The 25343-nt window shown below is 37.3% G+C and overlaps 1 protein-coding gene and 1 pseudogene across 32 annotated transcripts in view; both read left to right on the forward strand.

Annotated features, from left to right (window-relative positions):
- ESRRG (estrogen related receptor gamma) overlaps nt 1–25343 on the forward strand; it is a 640701-nt gene that overhangs the window by 274365 nt on the left and 340993 nt on the right. The window lies entirely within an intron of this gene.
- Nucleotides 7–25343, forward strand: part of LOC134808119 (tigger transposable element-derived protein 1-like) — a 36447-nt pseudogene continuing 11110 nt past the window's right edge.

Consider the following 25343-nt stretch of genomic DNA (forward strand, 5'->3'; position numbering starts at 1 on the left):
GTAAAAGTATCATTTTCCTTTGGGAATCAGGTTTTTCTGTCAGAGGAATAAAGGCCTTTCTTTCCAGGTCAATTCCTGTTGTGCTGAAGGCTGGGAATCATCACGCCCTTTTGGTGTGGGCCCCAGCTTTGAGCCTCTGTGATGATGGTAGAATCTGGAAGTCAGAAGCCCATATCCTAGATCAGCTGCTTTGCTGGGCTGACCTTCTTCAGTGTGATCCTGCATCCCAAACTCCTGACCTCTCCAGAGAACTCGGGGTGTTCTCCCAAGATGCTGGGCCTCTGGGAAGCATCTCCTTAGGTGAACAGCCCCAGATGCCTCCTTCTTAAGTTGGTCTAAGTTACTCAACGCTGACTATCAACCCCCAAGTGTGAAAGATCACATTTATTCCTGAGGGAAACACGGAGTTGTTCCTAACTCTACTTTGCCTTCTTAGAACACGTTTGCTTCTGGTTGAAATGAAAATTTTCAGTAAAGTGTTTTGGTTTTTTTTTCTGTATTATTTTTGTTTTTTTATTTCCTTAAACCTCTGTTTTGGGTGAAGCACTACAGCAGAAGTCTAGTGTCATACAAAAGTACAACTGGAATCTTTGAATGTAACCCTCATCCAATAGCAGACATTTTAAAAATCACTCTTATAAATGTTTTAAATGTGTTCCAAACAGCATTGACCTCCTCAATAGGTAATTTTGTTAAAGGACTGGGCTTTGGCTGTTTTTTTTTTTTTTTCTGACTTGTTGATTTAGAGACCAGCTGCCTCCTAGGAAATTGTGATCAAAAGCTATAAAAGCAGACCATAACTATGTCAAATGCATGAGTAGGAATTGGGAAACTTGATTTGTCCTATGATTCAATCTGGGTTAAAGATTGGTGCCACTTGAAATTACTATCCTTAGGGAAGTCATTAACAACCCCCCAAATGTTTGTATGTGCCTGTATGCAAGTGTATGTTGTATATTTACAATTTCATCCCATGTTCTGTCTCTCCAATTTTATGATTCTAGCTTTGGTGACCTCTGACTCCTCCTTCTCTATTCCTAACACTGTGTAACTTAGAGAGGATCAGGGAAGCTAGGATGTCCCAAATGCAATTTCATTAAATTAAAGAGAAATACGCTATCTAAGAAGTAGAAAAAATGTGATGAGTGTGATAAAATGATTTAGTGCAAGATGGCGGATGCAGTAGAGACAAGGAGCACAGAGTAGGAGCTTCCTGTGCAGCAGGGTGAGCAGAAGTATGCCCAGGAAAGTTCTGCAAATAAGTACTGTCTATCCCAGGCTTAAAAGGCAAATTAGAATTAGCCAGATGAAAGTGAGCAGGTAGGACAAAAAGTGTTGCAGAGGGAATAGCAAAGAACAAAGCCCATGACTCCTGAGAAAGAAAAACTATTTTTATTTATTTTAAACCTACAATAATAACTATTTCTCAAAAGGGTATAGGAGAAGAATAATTGAAATATGGCAGAAAGTGGAAATAAAAGGTTTGACTAATTGGACTATACCCTTGCCCTATTCTTAACTTATTCGCTGGTTTGATATTTAATTGCTCTCTAAGAGGATATTGACTGTCTCTACGCCAGTGAATTCTGCAACTAGGTAGTATGAGATCTACTTGAAAACTGTGGAATTTTCAGTAGGAACACAGAAAAATTTTGAAGGAAAGAAATTCTGAGAATAAAATAAAATTTTATTCACTTGAATTCTATTTCATTGTGAGCTTAAGGAAAAAATAAAGCTTTTCAAAAAATGCTATAATTTCTCTATTTTCTAAATTGGCCCTTTATTCTACATTGTCCTATTCTCATATATATCAGTGATTCTAAAAGTGTGGTACTGGGACCAGCACCATCGGCATTCACAGAGAGCCTGTTAGAAATGCAAATCCTTAAGCTCCATCCCAGGCCTACTGAATCAGAAACTCTGGGCATCGGACCCAACAATCTATGCTTTTACACTCCCTCCAGGCGATTCTGATGGGTATCAAAGTTTAAGAATCACTGGTCTCTACTTTTTTTCATGTATTTTGTACAAAACAGTTTATATTATCTTCTTATTCATTACATTAATTTTGTACATATATTTTCTTTCAATAATTAACTTTTAAATTCCTTATGGACAATAATCCTATCTTTGTTTGTACCAGCTCTATGAGTTATAACTGAAATACAATAAACTGCACATTACAGTATATAATTGGATCCATTTTGACGTACATATACATCCATGAAACCAATACCTTAATCAACGTAATAAACGGGGATCTCACCCTGAAAGTTTTCTTTTGCTACCTTATAATCCTTTTCTCTGACCCCTTTACTGACCTACTTCCCCCATCTCAAGGCTAATCACTTATCTGCTTTTTGCCTCTATGGATAAGTCTTCATTTTGTAGACTTTCATGTAAGTGGAATCCTACAGTATATATTCTTTTTTATCTGGTTTGTCTCAATCAGTATAATTATTTTAACATATATCCATGTTGTTGAATCAGTAGTTAGTTCCTTTTTATTACTGAGGTACCATCAAATTGTATAAGCTATGATGTGTTTATTAAGTTACTGTCAGTGGATTTTTGTGTTATTTTAGCCTGGGCTTTTGGGGGGGTCACGAGGTCGTGAGCTCGAGACCAGCCTGGCCAACATGGTGAAACCCCATCTCTACTAAAAATACAAAAATTAGCTGGGCATGGTGGCACACACCTGTAATCCCAGCTACTCAGGAGGCTGAGGTAGGAGAATCACTTGAACCCAAGAGACGGAGGTTGCAATGAGCCAAGATCACGCGACCGTACTCCAGCCAGGGCAACAGAGCAAGATTCTGTCTAAAAAAAAAAAAAAGGGAAACTGTTACAAGTCTTTGCATGGACATAGACTTTCATTACTCTTTGGTAAAAACCTGAGGACAGATCATATATTAAGTGTATGTTTAACTTTTCAGAAAACTGTCAAGCTGTTTGTCTTCCAAAGTAGTATCACTTTACACTCTCAGCAACAGTGTATGAGAATTACACTTGCTCCAAATCCTTAGTTTAGTCAGACTTTTCAATTGTATTCATTCTAATAGATGTGTAGTAGTATCTTGTAGTTTTAATTTGCATTTCCCTAATGACTAATGATGTTGAGCATCTTTCATGTGCTCATTTATCATTCATATATCTTCCTTGTTGAAGTTTCTATTCTAATCTTCTGCCTACTTTTGTATTAGGTTTTTTGTTTTCTTGTTATTGAGTTTTGATAGTTCCTTCTGTATTCTAGATATAAACCTTTTATTTGATTTTATGATTTGCAATATATTCTGCTAGTGTTGGCTTGTCTTTTCCTTCTCACAACAGTGTCTTTTAAAGAGTCTACATTTTTAATTTTTATGAAGTCTATCAATTTGATATTTTATGGGTTATGCTTTTCATATTGTACCTAAAAGAAAAAAATTTTGACTATCCCAGGTTACAAAGGTTTTTCTCATGTGTATTTATTTTTGTGGGAAACATATAGCTGAATTTTGCTTTTTTATCCAATCTAACAATCTCTACTTTAAAAATTTTTTTTGCTTTTAGTACTTTTAATTGACGTATAATAATTACACATATGAGATGCAGTGTGATATTTTGATACATGTATACAATGTGTAATGATCAATATTAGGATAATTAGCATAATCACCACTTCAAACATTTAGCATTTATTTGTATTGGAGACATTCAAAATCTGCTCTTTTAGCTATTTACAAATATACAATAAATTATTGTGAATTATACCCCATAATGCTATAGAACATTACTTTTTAATTAGAATATTTAAACCACTTTTATTTAATGTGTTTATTGATATGGTTAAGTTTAAATCTAGCATTTTTCTATTTATTTTTTATTTCTTTTTTTTGTTTTCTTTCTCTTCATATTTTTACTTTCATTTGGATTAACTGAATAAATTTTATGATTCCATTTTATGACCTCGGTTTGCTTATTAGCTATAACTCTTTGCTTTATTATTTTAGGATTTGTAGTATACATGTTTTACTTATCACAGACTACATTCAACTGATGCTATACCTCTTCATTTATTGTTTGAGACTTACAATAATATATTTCCATGTTTCCTCCCTCGACCTCTGTGCTATTCTTTTCACATGTTTTGCTCTTACATATATTATAAACCCCACACTACATTGTCATTATGATTTTTGTTTAAACAGTACATTGTTGAAGAGATGTACTACTAATAATAGCAAATAAATTAACTCACCTAGTTACCATTTCTTGTGTTCTTCATTCTTTTGTGTAAATTCATATATCCATCTGGTATCATTTTCTTTCTGTCACAAGGACTTCCTTGAATATTTTTGTATTGCAGTTTTGCTTGCGATGAATCATTTCAGCCTTTGTATATATGTACAAATATGTTTTGTTGTTTTGTTTTTAAAAGCTATATTTCAAATTCTCAGTTGACAGTTTTTTCTTTCTTTAAATATATTGTTCCAATATATTGTCTTCTTGCTTTCACTCTTTCCAATGAGAAATCTCTATTTTATTTACCTTCGGGTCTCCATGTAGTGTCTTCTGTCTCTGGCTACTTTTAAGATTTTATACTTTATCAGTCATTCTGAACAACTAGGTTATGATATGCCCTGGTGTCATTTTCTTTATGTTTCTTATTTGGGGATCTGCAGAGCTTCACTAATCTGTAGGCTTATAAATCTCCCTTGCCTCCAATTTGGGGACATATAAGATATAGTTATAATAATTGTTTTAATATCTTTGTCTGCTATTTTTTCCTTTTTCTTATTTTATGTATGTATTTATTTAGTTTTGACAGAGTCTCGCTCTGTCACTCAGGCTGGAGCACAGTGGCACGATCTTGCCTCACTGCAACACTGCCTCCCAGGTTTAAGCAATTCTTCTGTCTCAGCCTCATGAATAGCTGGGATTACAGACATGTGCCACCATTGCCAGCTAAGTTTTTATATTTTTAGTGGAGACAGAGTTTCACCCTGTTGGCCAGGCTGGTCTCGAACTCCTGGCCTCAAGTGATCTGTCCACCTTGGCCTGCCAAAGTGTTGGGATTACAGGCATGAGCCACTGCTCCTGGCCTTTGTCTGCTATTTCTAACATCTGGGTCACTTTGGGGTCTGTTTCAATTGATTGGTTTTTTCCTTCTCACTTTTGGATGATATGTGCCTGCTTCTTTTGAGTGACTGGTAACTTTTGATTGGATGCCAGACATTGAGAATTCTATCTTCTCATATGTTGGATATTTTGTATTTCTGTTAATATCCTTAGCTTTTTCTGGGATGCAGTTATTTGGAAGTAGTTTCATCCTTTAGATTCTTACTTTTAATATTTGTTAGGTAGACTGGAACAGGGCTCAGTCTACAGCTAATTATTTACCATTTTTGAGTAAAGACCTGTCAGTGTACCCCACCCAACGTCCCATGAATCATGAGGTTTTTCCAATCTGGGTGATGAGAGCAAGCATTATTCCTAGTCTTATGTAAGCACTGGGCACTAGTACCTCTAAACTTTTTAATGATTCTTTTCCCAGCCTTCAATAGTTTCCTTGCATGCATGCACTGTTTAATATGCAATTGAACACTTGAAAAGGACTATCTGCAAATCTCTGGAGTTCTCTATCTTTGCAGCAACATCTTCTCTAGTACTCTATTCTACACTTGCCTTGATTTCCTGAGCCTTTTAGATGTGACTCCTGAATTGAAGGAGTCTGTTGGCCTCTGCCTGACTTCACCTTTTGCATTTGGCCTGGAGCCTCTCTCAAGGAAGTAAGCTGAGATGATCATAGGTCTTACCTTATTTGTTTCTAATCTCTTAGAGATCACTATATCTCTTTACCTTGCTCTAGGATCTTACACATTGTTCTGTATATTTTGTTTGTGTTTTTATTATTTTAGATGGTAGGGTAAGTCTGGTCCTTGTTGCTTTATCTTGGTTAAATGTGGAAGCTACTGATCCTATTTTATGCTTATTTTACAAAGTAGAGTTTCTCACACAGCGCTGGAGGATAAAGTAATAACACACATTCACATTTATTGAATATTTTTCTAAACATTATACATGGACTTATTTGATTCTCACAAAAACCCCTGTATTTTACAGATGCAAAACTGAGGAATTAATGGCTGGCCCAAAGGTCCATGCCAACTAGGGTCAGAGCCAATATATCAGTACAGGTTGCCTGAACTCATCTCTTAACCTTGCTTCACAGAACTGCTCTCTTTTACAAGATGCTTACCATGGAAAGTCACCTTAAGAATGGGTCACAGCTGGGGACATTTATTGAGTGTCTTCTATGTGATTAGTACTGTGATTCAAATCTCAACTCTGCCACTTAGGCCAAACACCAAATCTCCCTAGGCCTCAATTTCCTCATTTGTAATCAGAGAACGATCATCCCTGCCAAGAGAGTTCTTGTGAGAATGCAATAAAATGCCAAATGTGAAGAACCTAGGATAGTACCTGGCCCCTTTACCAAATCTTGCTGAGTAAATATGTTAGGTCTGGCCATGCCCAGCATTTGAGAGTCACTCACTACTAATCAGAAAATAAAGATTTCAGTGCAACTCTAGTGAGGTCGCACAACAACTTCATTTAATTAATTATTTTATTTTATTATTATTATTTTTTGAGATGGAGTCTCACTCTGTCGCCCAGGCTGGAGTGCAATGGTACAATCTCAGCTCACTGCAAGCTCCACCTCCCAGGTTCACACCATTCTCCTGCCTCAGCCTCCCAAGTAGCTGGGACTACAGGCACCCGCCACCACGCCTGGCTAATTTTTTTTTTTTAGTAGAGACAGGGTTTCACCGTGTTAGCCAGGATGGTCTCGATCTCCTGACCTCGTGATCCACCCACCTCGGCCTCCCAAAGTGCTGGGATTACAGGCGTGAGCCACTGCACCCAGCCTTAATTATTTATTTTAATTACAATGTATTATGGTTTAATTTTCAAAGAGTTTTCATATCCGTCTTCTCATTTCATCTTTACAATTGTGCTTGAAAAAGGAGCTATTTTTCTCATTATTTTACAAATGAAGAAACTGACACTCAGAGAGGTTACAAGATTTGGTTGAGACCCAAGATTCGCAGGTTTCAGGGGCAAGGTTGCAACTCAGACTTTCTGACTTATTTTATTTCTCCTTATACCATGGGGGAAATGTTAGTGAAAATTTGAAAAGTTTTTTAACAAAATTAGTGAACTTTTATGTGGGTATGTTTATATTCTGTATGTTATAATTAAAGTTCAAATAAAGGGTATTTTTCCAGTAAATGGGTGTGTCATTTTTGGTGAATGAATCCTTATATTGCTAAGAATGAAGGGACTTTTTTTTTTTTTTTTTTTTTTTTTTAAATCTGGCTTTGTGAAAAATTAGCTTCTGGACTAGACTTAGTTTTCAGAATGCCCTGTGACTCTCTAGCATGGTCCCCAGAGAAGATGAGATACACAGAGTTGCAGAATTCGATTTTTCTTTCTCTTTCTAGACTTTTATATTGTGTGCATTTTTAAAGAATACTTTTAATGTTTATTTTTAAATATGATAGTATGTGGGTGATATTGGTGCATTTCGTTTTATGTGTCCAGAATTTAAACCTGCAGGCAATAGGAGTGTTGAAGTGAAATTGGTCCTAGACAGTTAATAAATTCTAAGCAGAGATGCATAAATCAGCAAAGCGTATTTTTAAAAGTTTTTTTCTTTTTTTTTTTCCCAAAGGGTGGTTAAGGGAGAATAGGAAAGGAATGTCTTCAGAGAATTGTTTTCTATCGGTTCGGGAAATAGAGAAAAGCACTGAGCAATGCCCAGTGCTGGTTAGCAGATTGTCATTTTTAGGTTTGATGTTCCAGGGTTTAATTGTCTTTCATGTGAACAATAGCAGACACTCTCTGGTGTGCTATGCTAGCATGATAAAAGGGGGTCGTTCTTGCATAGCAATGCCTTTTTTTATTATTAGCGTAAAAAATTAGCAAGCTGGAAGTCGTTAGAAGGAGTTCCACTGGCATTAATTGTAATGCAGCCTGAATTTGTTTGCAGACCAGTGCAGCAAGACAATAGCAAGGAGAAAAAAAAGAGCAATATTAATAGCCTTCTACTTATTGTATCATTTTAGTGGGCCTTAATAAGGTGTCGGCTGTCAACTGGAATTTATTTTTAAAAAAAGACATAGTAATTGATGTATTGCAGTAAGTATGGATAAGGGCTCAACTTGATTAATGTATGAGTTGGCTTTTTAAGGCATTTTAAAAAGGCTTCTTAACTGGGTCTTAAGAGACTGGCACAAGCCCACTGTAAACTATCTCTTTGCAGTTGGAAAATAGCCTGACAGCTGCTGATGTCTCTTGTGGGGTTTTCTCTTTTTTCCTCTTCCTGATCAGAGAAAACTGAAGTAATATACTCTTCGTCAATAATTGCAGTGCTTAAAAATCTTATAAAGGGATTTTGACTCTTCTCTCCAGAGATAACTTTCCAAAGGTTAAATTAGTTTTACTTGTGTGTGCTTCAAATATCACCACTTTCAATAAGGAGTGGATTTGGTTTTTAAATAAGCTGCTATTTTGTGGGTTGCTTGAACCCAGACAGTTTGACAGAAATTGTTTTGATGTCAGAAATGGACTTGTTCCAAAAGCAATTTCAGGTCAAGATGAATTTCTTCACTCTCGAATCGCTTCTGTTCGTTCCAAGTGTGTGTGTGTGTGTGTTTGTGTGTGTGTGTGTGTGTGTGTGTTGAAGAGAGAAGCAGAGACAGACATATTGATTAAGCAACTGGTAGTATCTATATGGGAAATGTAAGGAGCATGCTTTCCAGGAAATTTTCCTTTACATCAGTTTGAGATCCATTCCTCCATTTTTCTTTATATTGAACACACTGTGTATCAACTCTATTCTATATTTTCTTTTCATAGAAAGTTTTTTTTTTTTCACAAGAAACAAAGCAAGTGAGTTACAATTCCAGGGAAGACCGGGAAAAAAAGGAGATAATCGAATACTTTGCCTCTTTGGTATCCATAGGTGTCAACACAATGCCCCAGGTAGTAGGTCACCTCTTTTGATAACAACAAAAAGAAGACATTTGAAGAATTCCAAGCTGGCTGAAACTATCAGGCTATCACTGTGCAGCACTGGAGGAAGCACCTCATCATTATTCAGCACAACTGCCTTCACTCAAATTGAGATAAAGTCCATAAACATGAAAGAAAGAAATGAGAATGGAAAGAGTGGGAGGGAAAACACACTCTGCACAGTCCTTTGCACAACTGCATTTTCAAGCGGGGAACTGTCACAAGGCGTGTCGTGCAGATGCAGCAGCCACAGGATCTTTGCAGCTGCATTTATCTCGTTGGTTCCCAGGTGTTTTGCCTTGCTGGGGAGCAGGGGAGGGGGCAGGTGGAGACACCTAATTGGGTGGATTAAGTGCAGATGTGTCACAGAGAGGACTCTTCCTTCCACGTGCCACAGACTCAGACTTGTTGGACCTTGGCAGTCTCGTTGCGGCCTTGACAGTATCATCTTTACATTAAATTCAAAAAGCATTTTGTTTTGCACTTTAGCTGGCCTCAGGTTCTACGTTACCTTTTGAATTTGTACAGGTTTTTTAGTCTGTCAGAGTTGAAATTTTATCTGTAAAATGGAGAAATAATATACCCACAAATTTTTTTTTCTAACAATTAAATGAGATAATTCACAGAAAGCTCTTATCCCAGTGACTGGCACCAAAGAAGCATTCAAGTCAGCTACAGTAACAGCAGCAACAACTTTAAACTAAAGCGAGAGCTACTGTTTATTGTTTCTTAGATGCTGTTGCCAGGAACATGGCTTTGTACCTAAGCCCTGTTATCATTCAAGCCAACTTTTGCATGTTTTTGTTTCGGAATATTGAATCCAAGTGTCATATCAGCGGCCCATAGGTCCTAAATTATTTTGAAAAAAAGCATTACCCTTTCCTCTTCGGGGTGAAAATATATATGGGAAAAATTCTTCCAAAATGGAGCCTGACATTGACCCCTAGAGCTTAAAGCCTAACCGGACAGACTCTCCAGAGAGGAGCTTTCTGTTGGTCCACGGGCATTTTCAGAGGACCCAGCACTTCTAGAGGATTGCTCAGTGTGACCAAAAGTTGAGCAACCAAACGTGAGCAAAAATTCTATGCTTTATGAGCATCTTATAAACCAATATTTTATTCAAAATTCAGTGAAACTTAACATGTAAGTGCTTGCTTACCTCAGCTCAATTTTGTCAAAATTTTTTTTTTCTTGCCTTCCGGGAGTTTACAATTTCACTGTAGAAATAAAACACAAGATACGTTAAATTGTCAAAATGTGTAGTAAACAATGCTTAACAGAGAAAGTGAGCTACTTTTTTGCAATTATATCAGAGCTCTGGTATCCATCAGCCAAGACTATTGTACAGCCATAAGTAGTTACCTCAGGCGCCATACAGACATGATCATTTCTCCTGCCCTAAGAAGTGAAAGTGGAAAGGGTGAGTGCTCTTAGTCTGGGCAGTTAATTAACTGGCATTTCTACAAAATTTATCAGTTCCTGTTGATCCTCAGACTTGTGTACACATTTGTCTACCTACCTGGTATTCGTTAGATGCTTCAAGGCGTGTAAAAATGGATAAGACAACTGCCTGATCTTCAAGAATATTACAGTCTAGTTAGAAATACATCTAGGGAGTTTTTCTTTTTTTTCTTAGCTTTTTTTTTTTTTTTTTTTTTTTTTTTTTGATGGAGTCTTGCTCTGTCGCCAGGCTGGAGTGCAGTGGTGCGATCTCGACTCACTGCAACTTCCACCTCTGGGGTTCAAGGGATTCTCCTGCCTCAGCCTCCCGAGTAGCTGGGACTACAGGCACACGCCACCACAGCCAGCTAATTTTTGTATTTTTAGTAGAGACAGGGTTTTATCATGTTGGCCAAGATGTTCTCCATCTCTTGACCTCATGATCCACCCGCTTCAGCCTCCCAAAGTGCTAGGATTACAGGCATGAGCCACCGCGCCCTGCCACATCTAGGGAGCTTTTGTGGCAGCTGCAGAAGCAGCCAGCTGAGCCTAACTCCCAGCTGATTCACAAAGTAATTGATGGCATTGTGTCTGGGCTCATGCTCTATGTCAGGATTAGCACAGTGTTTCAGTTTCAACAGAAGGCACACATGTTCTGAAAGGTATAAACAGACTTAAAAACCTATAAATGGTGAAAAGTGTATGTCCAATGAAAAGATAAAAAAGCAATTGAATCAGTTGAATCATTTCACCAAGAAATTATCATGAAGTGCTTGAAATGCAGGAAAGATGAAATAAAACAGATGAAAGCTAGAAACAGCACTCAAAGCAACTCGCTGTTGAAGTTTGCAGAAATGAATGCTTTACTGGCACTTGGGGAATAAGGAATGGCATCTTGGAGGACCAGTGAGTTTACCCGGTCTTTGGAAGAGAGGTAAAATGTGATGGGTGGATACACTGAGTGTGGGAGACAGGGGTCTTAGGGAGTCTGTATGTTGTGGGACCATTGAGGGTTCTGGGGCTGCATGAATAAAGACAAGGAAGTGTGTGAAAGAACAGAAAAATGGAGGAGCTAGAGGAAGGTGTGTGTAGAAACTGAGTATAATTGCTAAATAGAACACTGAATTGAAGACAAAATAGGAAAGATCTCAAGTATTACATAAGGGAGTTTGGACTTTATGATTTCTCACGTTAGAATTTGTACCATTGAACTTTTTTGAAGTTGGACGTGGCATAATCCGCGCTGGATATTTCAGGGCGAACTGGCAGCATGTGAAAAGTAGGTTGATAAAGGCATAGGATCTACTCTGAAAGTGAAGCCTCAATCAGGAGGACTTGTCGTTTTTCTTTGCTACCAGTCAGCCAATTGGCCTATATGCACTGCTCTACAGAGTGTACAAAAGAGGTTTGGCTATTTTTACCATTAACTTGATTCAGTCCTTTAGCATAATGCATACCTGTCAGAGTATAAACATTTTTGATATGTGTTTGTGTCCTTGACTAACATGTAGAGTACTACAAAGTTTGGGAACTGTTTGTAAAGGACAGGGGTTCTAATACGCTGAGAGATGCAGGCTAGAAGCACTTTTATAAAATCTCACAGAAAATATGTAAAACAAGTAGGTAGTACCTGGTGCATATTAGGTTTCCTGGGACCTAGGAAAGTAAGTGAGGCCATAGTCAGAGTGACTCAAATGTGTTTCAAGACAGTCAAACAATTAAATCTTAACATGGAAAGAGCCCTGGTGGGAAGAAGTAAGAAGATAAGGTAGGATGAGTCCTATCTCTAGACCTAAATGTCTGGACTTTGGATTAGATTCTCTGACATTTAGGGCTTCAATACCTTAATCTGAAAAATCAGATTATTCAACTGTTTTTGCTCAAAACTTCTATGCTTATTGAGCATCCTATAAATCAAATTTTATTCAAAATTCAGTGAAACTTAACATATAAGTGTTTGCTTACCTCTGCTCAATTTTATCTTACATTAAACAAGATAGTATGAACACATTTTTTTTCTTGCCTTTCAGGAGTTTACAATTTCATTGTAGAAATAAAACGCAAGATATGCTAAATTGCCAAAATGTGTACTAAATAGTAAAATGCTTAACAGATAAGTGAGCTACTTTTTGCAATTATATCAGAACTCTTTGATCTTGTTTATGTCTTCAGTTGCTAATTTGTGTACCACGGTTTCTTCTCCAAAGAATTTCCTATACAATGTCCTGCTCACCTTGGTTGTGTTCACCATCTTGATTAACTAATAGTGCTTCTTTACTAATATCATTGTAAGAGAGTGCCAAGAACCCAGCATATATCCGTACTGTCTATGAAGAAGCCAACCTTTATCACTAATCTCTTTAAAGGTGGTGATGATGAATTTCAAGAGTGAAGGACTTGGACAAAATAATACTTTTAAAGGGGTATTTCTTAAGTCTCAAATAAACCAAGCCTAAACAACCCTTTTGGGAAACTCTTTTTTCTTTGCTTTAAATCTTTATTCATCTATCTGACAAACTTCTCAGCCGCAATAGGTTGCATGTAGTTCTTTCTCATATTGCTTTTCTTTCTTACTGTCCCTTCTAAGGGCTCTTTGTCAAAGTTTTGAATTCTCTTCTTTGAATCAATCCATTTGGTGATTTTTTTTTGTATTTTATTATTTTGTAAAGTTGATATCAGTGTGGCCCCACTTGGGTGATTTTTCTACTCTTCCTAAATACCAGTTTCCTAATATTTGTTTGATGGGTCTTGTTTATTTCTATAATGTTCAGGAAAAAATAAAAGGATCCTTAGCAGGGTCAATGAGAGATGCACATTTCTGCAAATCAGCAGCCAACAGTAGTGTCTTAGTTCGGCCTACTGTAATGAAGCACTGTGTGGCTTATAAACAACAGAAATTTAATTTCTTACAGTTCTGGGTGCTGAAAGTCTGAGATCAGGGTGTCAGCATGATCAGGTTCTGGCGAGGGCCTTCATCCAGTTTGTAGACTGTCAACTTCTCCCTGTATCCTCATACAGTGGAAAGAGGGCAAGAGCGCTCTCTGGCCTCTTTTTATAAGGGCACTAATCTCATCTATGAGGGCTCCACTCTCATGACCTAATTACCACCCAAAGGCCTCACCTGCTAATACCATTACCTGGTGGGGAGTGGGGAGGATTTCAACTTGTGAATTTTGGAGGAATACACACATTTAGTCCATAACAAGTAGTTCTCTCCTACACTACTGTGTTTCAAAAGTAACTTTGATGCCAAAACAAGAAAAGCAGCACATGCATCTTGTTGGTTTCAGGTCTGCTGACTCAAAGCACACAGCTTTTAGTAATGAGTGGGCACTCTGAGAAGTGTAGTTATTCTTTCTTTACAAAAAATTATCTTTCTAATTAGTCATAGATCTTTAACCTTTCTTCCAGTCCTGCTAGGATTCTAAGGGTTCAGAAAAACATACTCACGATATCTGATAGGTAGTATAGAATGTATTCAATAAAAACAAAATATCATGTTGGTGGAGGAAGTGTTATACATACTAGATAAGGAGTCTACACATCTAAACACATGCATGTAAACCATACCTTTTTTAGTGCTTAGACACACATTTCTAGAGGGCCGTATCTTCCAGAAAGATAAAACATTTATCAGCACTTTACATGACAGCCTTGATAAAATATTGTGATATTATCTAAGCACATCTCTTTCTTAACTAAGCAATATTTCCATAGATCTTTTGTCCCGTTCATTCTTGGTAAATGATTCATCAATAGATTCAATGAAAAATATGAAACTTATGATCAATATCATCAATCTTATTCCCATTTTGTAAAACAGCACGGTATTTATTACAGATCACAGGAAGAGTTTAATTCCTAGGGGAAATGATATATATCTTTTCATGTTAAACTCTGCTACCTTTAATTTTGCATATATTGAAATGTCATCAAGAATTACACCTTTGATTATTGGAACAAAGGAGATAGGAGTACAGTGTATTATATAATTACTAGGCTAAACATATACATTATATATTTCACTGTATCTTATTTTTAGCCTGTTTCCAGACATGGTGCAACTTCTACATAAGGTTTTGGTTTAAAACTACCTGTGGAGAGTTGGATAGTGACTACATCTTTTTAACAATGCAAGTGTTAATAAACTTAATGTCACTCACACCAAAAATAATATGTTTATACTAAGAGTTCTTTAACTAATGAATTGATGTTTTCTTCTGGAGAAGAGGAAACATAATAGGTGGCATTTATTAGAAAGTATCTTCATATTGACAACATTGGTAGAAAGCAAAAATTCAGCTGTCATTTAACAAATATTTTCACCATTCATTTCTTTTGAAGAAATAATTCAAAAGGAGTGATTTTAAAGAAAATATTTATTTGGATGATGCCAATGGTTTGGCCATCTACATTTTAAATTGTGTATATATTTCTATTTGAAGTCTCAGTAAAAATATTTAGCTCATTATAGACATAATAAATGTTCTGTAAAACTGGTAAGAGAAATAAATCTTATCTTGCAGAAGTATATAAAGTGCATTATACCTTTCAGTCTCCATTTATTTAGAATGAAAATTTTAAAGTGCAATTAGAAATATTTACAATAAATCATTCACTAAAACAAGAGAGTTCATAAACTTCTTTCTGCTGAAGAAGATACCTTCCATGTGAATAGTTGAAAGAGTCATGTCCTGTTTTTAACCCAAGACATGGTCTGGGAAAACTGTAGTATAGATGGCTCAATATTACTGTTGTTTGTATAAGCTACCTCAAAGGAATCCAGAAAAAGTGCTATTGGGAAGATACTGAAATTTCTACTAAAGTAGTTGACATTTTTCAATATTTGAGGAGCGTGGGTCTTTTTATTTTCTTATTAATCTGTTTCCTAAATAATCTGTATCGAGGAAAGTTTTTCAAGCAGATTGTTCCCAGTAGCCAATGCTGAAATGAAGTAGGACGAATCCTTTTGATCTCTTGGTAGTAAACTGTGCAGATAATACCTAACAAGGGCATTTCTGTTCGTTTGCTATCAAATTTAATAGAAACTAGTGGAATCTGAGTTCAGCAAAAGATAAATAAATAAATATATAAAAGCCTTACATAGTTTTTGAATGCATACCTTTAAATGTCGAGAGATAATGACTTGTGTAGCATTGTTATATAATGTATTTCTTGTCTTCTGTTGGGTTCATGTGACGAATTCCAGTTGATAAGCCCCAGACTCTGGAGTCAGTTGTCTGGCTAGTTATTAAGATTAAGATAAGTACTAAGAACGAAAGATACAGTGCATTGTACTACCTTTATGGGTTTGGGCCACCTAGGATTCTGAGTGTAAACAATGAATTAGTTCACCCTGACTCCTTTTCAGACCTGAAGTGAACAATGTAAATATTGGTGAAGAATGATTAGAGATTATTTTTTAATGGAAAATATATTTTAATTACCAAAAATTCTAAAATATGTATAATTGTGGCAATAAGTTTATAGAAAAGAGATTTACTGTCTCATTTTTCTTTTTATATTGGTATTCAGAAATAAGAAGATAATTATTTAATGGGTCATAGGTAGTTCATATCAGAAAGGCATTTCATCCTCATAAAATACGCCAGGAGGAAAAAATACAAGATATTTAAGTGCAGTTAAGGGACTTTCAGATGAAGGACAATATTAGTAAAACATATATTTCTAATGCATATTCAACGCTAGTATTACCTATTAAATGTTTCTCGGTGATTCTTCAAAGAGTGAAAAAAGTGCATGCACTGTTCTTTAAAGCTGATAGAATGTTCCAGAGGCACACCAAACAGAGACAAATATTTTCTGAAGTGCAGTCAATTATTCACACTAAATATAGTAAATATGAGCTTTGCTGCAAATTGGTAGGCAACATTTCCAGCAGAGCAAAGTTTAAGTGTCTATGAGATCGCTGGAGGAGTGATAGAAAGGGGTAATTTAGCAAGCATACCATAGCAACATGCTGCGCAATGTAGAGCACTGGGTAGCTATTAATTTTTGTTAATGAATTTAAAACTAGATGTATGGAAATGGTTATATGAAATGTATACACTGCTAAACAGTTAACTAGCCCTTAGGGCTTAAGTTTAATTATCTCTATGTAAATCATTTTGAGCAGGGCGACCTAATGAGTCAAAAAAAAAAAAAAAAAAAACAAGCCAAGAAATTCATATCTAGCTTTGTGATGACTGCTGAGCACAACAAGCCAGACATTCTAAACCTCAGGTAGAGAAAAATTTACATGTCCATGTAGGGCTCAGTCTTTCTGGTGTCTCTTCCCAGGGCTGCATTGCTTTCTTCATTCCCACCCCAGAAGCATACTTGACAGAGGAGATGGGCAAGTGCAGTGTGTACTTTTACATGTCTTTCTGCCTTTGGGTTGCCATTCTAGGTCCTTCTCAGTCAGGATGATTTCACCCCCCACCATTACCCCACGGGACATTTGCCAATATCTGGAGTCATTTTTGGTTGTCACTAAGTGGGTGGCAAAAACCATGGATGCTGCTAAACATCCTACAATGCACAGGACAGCCTCCCACAACAAAGAATTATCTGCCTCTAAATGTTTATAATCCTGAGGTCGAGAAACGCTGTCCTATACCAACACCTTGGAACAGCATTTGTTCATGATTAAAAAACATTAGCCACAGGAGACAAGAATGGAGTGTCCCTCTTCTGCTCCCTGAACATATTATTGTACACTAGAGAGTTAGAGGGCATAGCCACCGCCACTGTGTTTCTTGCCAACCAGATGCCCAATGTCTGTATTTAGGCATGGACCCCTCAGCTCAGCAGTCATGATGCTTTGATAATAGGCCATGAATGAAGAGCAGGTTCACCCAGGGTTTAATATCCATTCATATCATAGTAGAATCACAGACCTGGACATGCCCAGTTTAGAGAGAGACGATATGCTTAAGAATAATGAGAACTGCTCTGCTGACACAGGAGCCTGGACTAAAATGACTCATGGGATTCATCCTGGCTCTCATCATCTCTGGTTGGTTGCCGAGAAAGGATGTGTTGGTGTAGTTAAAAAGAAAACATGACAGAATGCAAAAAGCGTTCATACTCCCCCGAGGAAAATCATTTTGGGAATTAAAATGTATCCCTTTCCTTTCTACTCCAGTTAAATCATGGTACCTTTTGAACTCTCTTGAGAATATATTTAAATTCTTTGTCTGTTGAGAATAAAGATAGCAAATAGGCTGTCTGCCCCTATACAGTTTATTAAGTAAAACTAAAATTGCAACTTAATGCCATGTTAGAGCATATTTATAGTGTAAATACTAAACATTACTTGAAAACTTTAGATAGGGGTCATTTATACCCTCACACATCTTCAAACTTTAATAATATAGAGCCCTAGTAGCAGAAATTGTGCACGGCAGACCTTGATGTACTGTAACTGGTACTGTCAACTCTCCTTTGTGGCCTAAGCAGTAATCATAATACATGATTAACAAGCCTCTTATCTTACTCATTTTACACTAAAAAAGCAGTAGTCACCCTGCTGGTGACTGCCATTGAATTATTTACCTGGAAGGAATGTTGAGTTATCAAAGCCCTGAGAATTCAAGAAATTGTCTTTTCTTAGTTTAGTGACTGCACTGTTGCAGTACTCCTGGAAACTTGCTTTCTGCATCTGAATTAGTTATATATATATAAATATATACATAAAAACTATCTTTAAAGAGAACTACATAAGGGGAATGTCAAATAAAACAGAAGATTCAGGTTCAGCTTTATCTGGGCCTCAGTTTCCCTCCTTTTTGAGGAATGTTAATTGGGTCAGGATTCCTCTAAGTTAACTAAATTAGTGACTTTGTTATTGTGAAAAATCAAGCATGCAACCATATTTAAGATGAATAATAGATATTTCAGTATCTGTTACAAATGTTCACCCCTTTGGCTCAGTGATTACACTTTTATGCATCTTGAGAAAGCAATCAGAGATCTAGGCCAGGGGTTGGGTTGGCAAACTGCTGCCCTCAGGCCAAATTCTGTCCAGTGCCTGTTTTTGTGAATAAAATTTTATTGGAACATAGTCACAGCCATTTATCTACTCATTGTATCTAACTACAGCAGAAATGAGTAGTTGAAACAGAGACCATATGGCTCATAAAGCCTAAAATATTGACTATCCGAACCTCTACAGAAAAGTTTGCCAACTCCTCTAGACAAAGACATATGTTTATTGTTTCCTTGTTTATAAGTAAAAATAACCTAGTAATTTCTTATAGGGCATTGTTAACTAAATGGCAATAAATCCCTATAGTGAAATACGCTCTCCTGTCCAAAATGGTGATCAAGAATACGTAAGGACGTGGAAATATTTTCACAATATAATAAGTGGGGGAAAACTAAATATAGCATACGATATTGACCATGTAAAGATGTCCAAAGAGAAGAGACCAAAAAGAAACAAACTACAAAGTTGTTATTTAGGGATTTATAGGTTAAATTTTGTTCTTTTTACATGATTTAAATTTGCTACTGTGTTTTTAGAAAATTATTTTTACGATCAGGAATGAATACGGTTAAGTGGTTACTGTGACAAAGGAAAGAAAGACAAGAGACACTGGGAGCCTTCTGTAGACGATTTCCTTCTTGGTGCAATAGAAACACAGCTTTCTTTCCCTTCCTCTCAAAGAGGAGTGGAGTGGAGACATCCTGAGTGGAGGGTGTATCACTCTTCCAGGAAAGTGGGGTCCTGTTCATTATTATTGCCAGCTGATGCTTTTTAAGTCCAGAGGTTTGCCAGGTTAGCTTAAGCCTAAGAATAGCGACTGGGAGAATATGATGCCTGAATCTGGATGTTTTGGAAGAAAGACAAGGATAGGATGAGTCAGAAAGTTCCAGAGTAGGAATGTTTTCAGGGGAGGGGAAAACTGAGTCAGGTACTGACATGAAGGCCACTGGATGCTTCAGAGTAGAGGGGATAAAACAGTATAGCTTACAAGCCAGGAAAGGGCACAGAACAGGAGAGATGGGGGCACAGCTTGACAGGCAACACCTGTTTTCCAATTTTGTCCAGAGGTAGCTTTTCTCTAAGCCAGACTTTTCTTCAGAGCTCTTCTGTGTCTCCTTACCAAAGCCGATGATAACTACCATGACCAGCTTTGTTTTTCTACAGTAGGTGGAATAAATTATACCCTATCAATGTTATCTTTATACCAGGTGAAGAGAGTTTGTGTCATCTACAACCCTATTTTGATAAAGGCTCTTGCACGTTTGACTCCCTCTGGTTCAATTAATTGCATACACATTTAACAAATATTTATGGTACTCCTTCTACATGCCAAGTGCTGTTCTTAACACTAAAAACACCAAATTGAACAAGACAGAAAAACATTTTCCAACCCTCATTAACTTTAATAAGATAAAGAAATAGACATTAAACATATGCAAACATACAAACATATGTACGTACATTGGTATTTCAGATGTTGGTTGTCTTACTAAAAAATAGTAAGACAATAAAACAAGGTAATAAGGGAGAGGATAGAGAAAGTGCTACTTTAAATAAGAGTCATCTGGGGTCCTCTGTGAGAAAATATTGGATCTGAGACCAGAATAATGAGGCAGAATTAGCCATGCAAAAACTCAGTTCAATCCAACTAAATAAATATTTGAATTGTGCCAGGTACTATTCTGGTTACTTGTGTTCTGGTAGTGAATGAAACAAAGTTCCTACTTGTACAGTCATTGTTTTTGAGTGTGTGTGTGTGGTGCATATATTACTAATTTGCATGCATGTGTGCACACCACACACACACACACACGCATGAATGCTATGAAGAAACATGAGGTAGGGGAGGAAAGAGTGCACGACTTGAGAAGGATGGGGGCGCATCAGTATTATTTTATAGCAGGGTCAGGGAACTCTATAAATTCATATTTGAGTAGAAATCTGAAAGGAGTGAGGGTGAAGTCTCAGAGTAGAATGCCTAAGGCAGAGGGCCTTAATGGAGGAGGAGCGTGGTGCACTTGGATGACAGGAAGAAGCTGCATGAGGACACAGCCTGGTGCACAGGTTGGAGAGCAATCGAATATGACATCAGAGCTGAGCAGGAAGAGCATGTAGGACCTTTTAGACTCAAGTGGGGAGTGCAGATTTCATTCAATTTACCATAGCAAGCTTCGGGGAGGTTTGACGCAGTGATGCTATGTGATTTCCCCTTAGTTGAGGGACTTAATGGAGATTAAGTTGGGAAAGAAGGTCAAAATCCTTATTTTGAAGTTTAGAATATACTGACAATACCCACCTATTTAGTTCTTCCCTAATCAGAACTTTTACTTTAACTGTCTCAGAAAGAGTGAAAGATTTAGGGAGGATCTGGATCTTAACTCTCCAAGCCTGTAATGAATTTCAAGTGCTATCCTCCGTGTTCATAATGAGGTTCATGTGGCTGGAAGGAAAGAGAAGCAGAGCCTTCTTCTTCTCCTTTTCCCCCTCTCCTTATTCCCTTAGTTTTTTAAAGAAAAGAATTGTATTTTCATTGTCTAAGTGCTGCATATTAAGATAACAAGCTCAAAGAAGAGTGCACCCAAACAGTGCACGAGGTAAAATGAGGACAATACTTGGATTCCTGAGGGCTGTAATTAAAGCTATCTGGATTAAAAAAGAGTTATTTCAATTCAGATTTATGTTCCAAGGAAACAAAAAAAAAAAAAAAAGGAAGAAAGAATGAGAAAGTGAAATACAGCAAAAAGAACTCTTAATTCCAATGTATTCAACTCACCCATCAGAAGAAATGGCATTAATTCAGGTACCCAATTACAGTAATGTGGTTCAGAGCACCTCAATAGGTGTTTCAATCTCAAGCCAGGACTAACATTTGTAATCCTTTAAATGCACTTAAGAAATTGATGTTACAGCCCCACAATCTGTTAGGGGCCTTGCTTGCCGGATGATTGCAAAGTATCCCACCATTAATTGGATCATCAGAATGTGATCCGCGTCTTGGTCCCTGGATTATGGAAGACTGACTCTGCTCTGACGTGTTGAACCAGAAGCTCTTTTTGTGAGAGATTTTGACCCTTAATGTAGATAAGTGGTATTTTTCATCAATCTTAGCTTGCATTAAAAAAGGAGAAATGTCAATTCAATGTGGGGCATTTAACGTAATTCAACATCTTTTAATTTAATACCTTGAAAAACTTAGTCTTTCCGACCTGCCTAACACTTCTGCTGATGGAATATTTTGTAGAGCCCTGTTGAAAAAAGGTTGTCTTCTATTCCTTAATAAAATCACAATCTTGAAACTCCCTGCTTGCCATGTTGTAGTAGCAAAAATAGCCTCACAAATCTCATATAAAATATTAAAAAAAACAAAATTTCATTCTTAGCCCCCTTTCTTGGGACAGTATTGTAAAGATGCATGGAAATTTAAGGAAAAAAAAGACTATTTCTCATTTATTTCCCATTCATGAGTGCTTGGGCTGTGCAGCAACTAGGTTTTCTGTCCAATTCCCTGATCATCATGAATTTGGACAAGGTAGAAAGGTAGTTTTAGTCTCTTTAAGGCAAAAAGAAAGATTTAATCCAGACCAGCATTTGTTCACAGTCACTAATATTTTGATGATATATATCTCATAGGTCTGAGTGTGGATTCCAGCTTACTGGTTTTTATGAAATTCTACCAGCTCAAAAAAGAATAATATCCCACATTTGTGTATGTCAGATCACAGCTGGCACATGAGGCAATAAAGCAGTTTTCAACTCTCTTTTACTTCTTCAAAGATTTGTGGTATAAATGCACTATCAAAGTTAAAGCACCTTTGCTTCTTGGATTAGTAGTATTGCTTTCCTGCCAATGGGTAGATAAAGATGCATGTCTTTACTCAGTAAAATGGGCAGGTTGATCTTTGGCTGGGTTGCCTTAGAAGCATGTCACATACCACTTAATTAGAGTCTTGGGTGACAGTCTGGTTGCTGCCACATCTCCGGGCAGAAAGCACATCTGCCTCTTACATTAAGGACACTATGGATTGGAGAGAGAAGTGGAGTTTGTGACAGAATACATATATTGTCTGCTGATGCTCTGAAGACAAATAGAATCTCAGCCATAGCTGCTGCAACCAGCATCTGGGTGTTCCCTTTCTGACAGCTTTCAGTTCAGACTTCAGTGTGCCCTTCTTTCCTAATAGGCTCCCTTGGTAGTGAGTGCCACGCAAGCACAGGATGGATGAAATGCCCTACGGACCTGCATCGGACCTCCCTAGAAAGCAATGTCTTTCTGAACTATGAACCAGGGTTCTCTTAAGCCTCAGTATAAATATATAAATTCAACTCTGAGACAAAAAATGAAAAGGAAGTTAAAAACTTCATATAGAACTAGGCACAGCGAATAGGTTTAATAGCAAAGATTTCCTAAGAGTAAGATGGTCCTGCATCAAAAATGATCTTTGGTTGTTGGGTGTTTTGTTTTAGTCTTTTCTTGCTACTATGAATAATGGAGAGGCTTATCTTCTGGCCTTACTTTTACCAATCTGACAACAAGCTTCTAGATCAATTAATTTTATTCTCTTTAATGGCCGAAGCTTATTTTATATTAGAGGGTTACTTAATTTAGCCTTGAAAAATGAAAACTAGATATGAAAACTGGACCTGATTATGGAAAGTAATGTCCCTCTTTTTTTTGTAAATCATCTGTACCATTCTAAACCCAGATATTTTCTTCTTGTTTTTTCTTTCTTTTAATGTAAAAATTAACGAGGAAGTAAAGATTGCTCTATTTGCTGAACCCAGATGAACCAACATGTGCATTTCCCAAAGGTTTTATGTTAGAACCAGACACTTGCCTTTTTTGTCTTTTATTCCAAACTACAAGCTACATCTGGCCTTGCAGGCTGAAGGGGAGGTTAAGAGGTGCTGGCGTGATCAAGTAAACCTGCCATAAGCTACCTGTCTTATTCTTTCAGGTTTTCACCTGGCCTGCCACTGTCCTGAGGAGGCATTATTCTTAACAGCTCTCCAAAGTGGGCTGCAAAATGTTCCTAGACCTTGTTCCTTTATGTTAAAGTTCCATCCTAAATGAAGTTGGCAGCTGTTTTTGCCCAGTGTTCACGTACTTCCACAGTTTGCTTCCTGATTGAATTCCTGTAAAATCCCTCAGGACAAGGATAGTGTACAAACTGATGCTGACCAGATTGCCAGCCCCTGTTGTTAAAAGTTAGATGTTTGCCCTGAAAACAGGTCTGCTTCTGTGCTCTAAGAGCTTCTCAAAAGGGAAAAGGCATGTGGGGTGGAGAGGCCAGTGCTGGGAGTCTACCCTGAGTGTGCGTGTTTCTCTCTCTCTCCTCTGTGCTGATGCTTCTCTCTCACTCCCTCCCCAGAAATTAGAAAAAAAAATTCTATTTTAATTTAAAGATCCACAATAACCTTTAACAAGGGGGCCACCAATTTGGAGTGAGTTGATGATGACTACAGATATATCTCGTTCATTGCATTTTGATTTACTGAGCTTCACAGATCTTACATGTTTCTACAAATTGAAAGTTTGTGGCAGCCCTGTGTCCAGCAAACCTACTGCCATTTTTCCAACAGCCTGTGTTCACTTCAGGTCTTTGTGTCACATTGTGGTAATTTTTGCAGTATTCTGCTGTATTTCAAACTTTCCCATTATTATTATATCTTGTATGGTGATCTATGATCAGTGATCTTTGATGTTATTATTGTGCTTGTTTTGGGGACCGCAAACCATACCCATATAAAACCAAGAACTTAATCAGTAAATGTTATATGTATTCTGAGTACTCCACCAATGCACTGTTTCCACGTCTCTCTTCCTCTTCTTGGGCCTCTTTATTCCCCCAGACACAACCTATTAAAATCAGGCCAATTAGTAACCTTACAATGACCTCTAAGTGTTCAAGTGAAGGAAAGAGTTACACACTTCTCACTTGAAATCAAAAGCTGGAAATGATTTAGCTTACAGAGGAAGGCATGTCGAAAGCTGAGACAGGCCAAAAGCTAGGTCTCTTGCACCAGTTAGCCAAGTTGTGAATGTAAAGGGAAAGTTCTCGAAGAATATTAAAAGTGCTACTCCAGTGGACACACCAATGATAAGAAAACAAAACAGCCTCATTAGTGATATGAGAAAGATTTAGTGGTAGAAGATCAAACCAGCCACAACATTCCCTTAAGCCAAAGCCTAATCAAAAGCAAGGTCTTAACTCTCTTCAATTCTGTGAAGGCTGAGAGAGGTGAGGAAGCTGCAGAAGAAAAGATGGAAGCTAGCACAAGTTGGTTCATGAGGTTTAAGGAAATAAGCCATCACTGTAACATAAAAGGGGAAGGTGAAGCAGCAGGTGCTCATTTCAAAGCTGCAGCAAGTTATCCAGAAGATCTAGCTAGGATCGTTGATGAAGGTGGCTACAGCAAACAAGAGATTTTCAGTGTAGATGAAACAGCCTTCTATTGGAAGAAGGTGCCATCTAGGATTTTCCTAGCTATTAATAGAAAGGAGAAATCAATGCCTGGCATCAAAGCTTCAAAGAACAAGCTGACTGTCTCGTTAGAGTCTACTGCAGCTGTTGACTTTAAGTTGAAGTCATTGCTCATTTACCATTTTGAAAATCCTAGGGCTCCTAAGAATGATGCTAAATCCTTCTCTGCCTGTGCTCTATCAATGGAACAACAAAGCCTGGTTGACTGTTTACAGAATGGTTTACTAAATATTTTAAGCCCACTGTTGAGACCTCCTGCTCAGAAATAAAGATTCCTTTTAAAATATTACTGCTCATTGACAATGCACCTGATTACCCAGGAGCTCTGATAGATGGACAAGGAGATGAATGTTGGTTTCATTCATCTGTTC

Source organism: Pan troglodytes, chromosome 1 (genome assembly GCF_028858775.2).
Source record: "Pan troglodytes isolate AG18354 chromosome 1, NHGRI_mPanTro3-v2.0_pri, whole genome shotgun sequence".
In the NCBI taxonomy this organism is placed as follows: domain Eukaryota; kingdom Metazoa; phylum Chordata; class Mammalia; order Primates; family Hominidae; genus Pan; species Pan troglodytes.